Source organism: Nannospalax galili, unplaced genomic scaffold (genome assembly GCF_000622305.1).
Source record: "Nannospalax galili isolate Female #2095 unplaced genomic scaffold, S.galili_v1.0 scaffold513, whole genome shotgun sequence".
In the NCBI taxonomy this organism is placed as follows: Eukaryota; Metazoa; Chordata; class Mammalia; order Rodentia; family Spalacidae; genus Nannospalax; species Nannospalax galili.
Window position 1 is genome coordinate 2562251 of NW_008334861.1, and position 3549 is coordinate 2565799.

At 51.3% G+C, this 3549-nt stretch overlaps 1 protein-coding gene across 1 annotated transcript in view; it reads right to left on the reverse strand.

Annotated features, from left to right (window-relative positions):
* LOC103731181 (paraneoplastic antigen Ma3 homolog) overlaps window positions 1–344 on the reverse strand; it is a 2241-nt gene extending 1897 nt beyond the window's left edge. The window contains exon 1 of the mRNA XM_008829506.2: window positions 153–344. The gene's annotated coding sequence lies outside the window, so the exon portion shown is untranslated. The remainder of the gene's footprint in view (window positions 1–152) is intronic.
* Between the last annotated feature and the right edge of the window lie 3205 nt (window positions 345–3549).

Genomic DNA, 3549 nt, shown 5'->3' on the forward strand with positions numbered 1-3549 from the left:
CCTCCTCCAGCAAATGATGCTTCTGCAGCCAGCCCCTCCCTCGATGGGTTGCACCCTCCTCCCAACTCCTAAGGCTGCAGCAGTCGCACCCGGTTGGGGCCAGGGGCGGCGGGGTCTCCCCGGGCCAGGCGTCCCCTCCTGGGATCTGGTACCTTCTCCTGGGACAGGGTGCTTCCTAGCTGAGTCCCGCCCTCCTCGAGGTTCCCAGGCCTCAGGAAGAGGAGGCGGGGTCGGACGCCCACCGCTCCCTTCCAGGCTCTCAGCAGCTCTCTGGCTGGATCTGATCCTCAGGTCCTCCGCACGTGGGCCAGTGCGCCGGCGCGGGCTCGCCACCTCTCTCTGCACTGCGGACTTGGGGCGGGGTGCGGTGGCGGTGGAGCGAGGACCCTCCACGTTGCCCGGGAAACCGCTGGGCCATTGGCGCGCGCGGGTCACGCGACAAGCCTGTCGCCTAGGCCTTGGGCGACCTGGGACCGCGGGTGACGTCACCTGCCGCTCTCCCCCTCCCACGCACACATCTGGGCCCCCGGCGCGGTGGGGGGGGGTGTCTCCCGCCCCTGACTACCTGGGTTCGCAACTCCTGTCCAGAGTTCTCCTGCCTCTAGCATTCCCTATGTGGTTCCTTTTCCAGGATCCTGGCCAGCCCCTATCTCCTGGAGGATAAGCTCTCAGGGCCTCCAGGCAGCAGAGTGATCAGGGGTCTTCTCACAGGAAGCCACCAGAAGGCTGCCTGAGGTGCGTACTGCCGTGTAGTGGAGCCTTCTGACCAGGGTCAGGGAGCAGGGGGCTCTCAAGTTTCTTCCTCTGGTGAGTCCCCACCCAGGACTAGTCCAGTAGCTGGGTTGGACTAGCAAGCATAATATGTGAACTGAATGCCACCTGTGCTCACATGGGCACACACTCCACCCCACCCCACCCCATCTCACTGTTAATCACACAGCGTCCACCATCTGAGTGATGTGTATCCTGGTGGAAGGTGTTGCAGGCAGATTCACCACCATGGAACGGACCACTGTGCTTTGCTGTCCTTGGTGCCGGTGGTCAGCTTCCTGGAGAGTGATCCAGCACCAGACAGGCCTTTCCTCCTTTGCACTACATAGGCCCAGGGCTGTGGAATTTGAAGGCCCATTCCTGGTGTTGCTTTTCTTGTGCTGTATCAGGTATCTGTAGTTCTGTATTTGTTCGTCCCCGATGAAGCTGTTGAATGAGGAATGTTTCACCACCCTTTGGACAGAACATGGTACTCCCCACTAATGCTCTGTTAGTTCTGCCAGGTCGGTCCTAACCTGCTTTGCACACAGCTTCTCTCAAGCCACACAAAGGGGATGGGGAGTCCAGCCCATTGTGGTTGATGCTCAGGTGGAGTTTACTCATCCAGCTAGGTCTGGGAAACCACCCTGTATAGAAATGTGGCAAAGAACTCATGGGCAGCCTTCTGCTTGTGACCCTTCCAGTTGTCAGGGACCTAACAGCAGCAATCCCTGTGGCCTTTTACCTGGTCAGACTATATTTTCACTAGGTGTTCATGGAAATCTTTTGGTATATGGTGCACTGGTTAGCTTTTGTCAACTTGACACAAACTAGAGTCACCAGGGAAGATGAAACCTCAACTGACAAATTCCCTCCAACAGACTGACCTGTGGGACATTTTCTTGATTGCTGATTGATGTAGGAGGGCTCAGGCCACAGAGGGTAGTGGTATCCCTGAACAGCTGGGCCTGAGCTGGATGAGACAAGTAGCTGAGCAAGCCGGGGGGAAGCAAGCCAGTAAATAGTCTCTGCCTCAGCTCTTGCCTCCAGGTTCCTGCCTTGAGCCCCTCCCCTGACTTTCTTCAGTGATGGATTGGCATTTGGAAGTGTAAGATGCAATAAACCCTTTCCTCCCCAAGTTGCTTTTGGTCATGATGTTTATTGCAGCAAGAGAAAAGCAAACTAGGACATGTTCTTACCAACCACTTGTGGTAGGTATTAACATCTTTATTTAACTCACTGGCGTGAAAGAAGTTGTCATTATTCAAGGTCAAAAGCCCTATTGCAGGGAATGTTGAAATTGGGTCCTTGTTTGGTATTCTATCATTCTTTGAATAGAACTGGAATAAATTCTTTCCTGGTTGTTTTATCCTCTTCAGAATTTATTTTCAAAATTTCTGTGTACTCATGGTCCCTTGGAGGAAGAACACTGTCAAATTTACTAGTGAGAGATGTAGCCCATCTTCATAAAAATGCAGGAACATGGAAAAACGTCATCCTCTGAAAGTGGCAATTCCCCTTCCATATGTCATGGAAGTGTTTTGACAGTCAACCATGTACGCACTGGTCCTTAAATCATCTGCCAGATTGTTCACAATCCGTTTCTCTCATGAAGCAACTGCAGCCAATGCAGCAGAATGGTTGTCCTCAGCCCACATCCTGATCTCAGCTTTGTCATTTGAAGGCTCAACTAGCCACAACCCAAATATTTATCTGCTCAACACATAGAGGTATAAACGCTGGTTTAGAGAAAGGACACTGCTGACCCAGGGTCAAACTAAGCAAACAGCGGAGCTGTGAGGGAGTAAGGTGATGTCTACCCTTGTCAATGAAAAGGGGCATGTCAGAGATTTCTTTAGGAAGGAATCAGAGGAAGCCCCAGCCAGGTGCAGTGATCTGTGGATGTTCTGAACATCAGAAGTAGACAATTGGAGAACACCGAAACTGAGGCAAATATGTTTGAATATATTCATACTGAAAACGTTGTGAACATGTTTGTAAAGTTAATCGTTGGCCTTGAAGCCAGTAGAACTGTCCTATTTGCTTTTGGCTCCCCATGTGTGGTCACAGGACAAATGCACCAGATATGGGAAGCTGATGGATAAACATAACTTCCAGTGTGAAAGTGTAGCAGACTTTGGAGGAGGCAACCGCAATTTCATTTGGCCTTGCTACCATAGCATAGATCAGCAGTGAATAACAGGGCACTCAGAGGTCAGATTCATGGACCTCCACCTTTGGAGACTGATATTCAGGCTTGGGAATTTATTTTTACAAGGGATTTTGGTCATTAAATAACAATACAGTCCACAGTATTTAACATTAAAAAGTATAAAGGAAAGTAATACAGGAATTAAGAGCTGAAACACTGCTAGTGAGGCTAACCCCTGTGCTGGGTAGCTTCTGTTGTCACCGTGACACACCAAGGTAGAGGGAGCCTCAATTAGGGAATTTTCTCCATTGGACTGGCCTGTGACCATGTCTTAGGGTATTTTCTTGATTTTTGAGTGCTGTAGGAGGGCCCAGCCCACTGTGGGTGGTACAACCCCTGGGCAGGTTGTTCTGTATTGTATAAGAAAGCAGGTGAGCACGGGCCACCGGAGCAAGGCAGTGAGGAGTGTTCCTCCATGGCCTGTGCTCCAGGTCCTGCCTCCAGGTTCCTGCCCTGAGTTCCTACCTTGGACTCCCTCAGTGATGGCCTGTGACCCGGGAGATGTAAGCTAAATAAACCCTTTCCTCCCCAAGTTGGTAGTGGTCAGAGTGTTTTGTCACAGCAATTAAAGGCAGACTGAACAACCC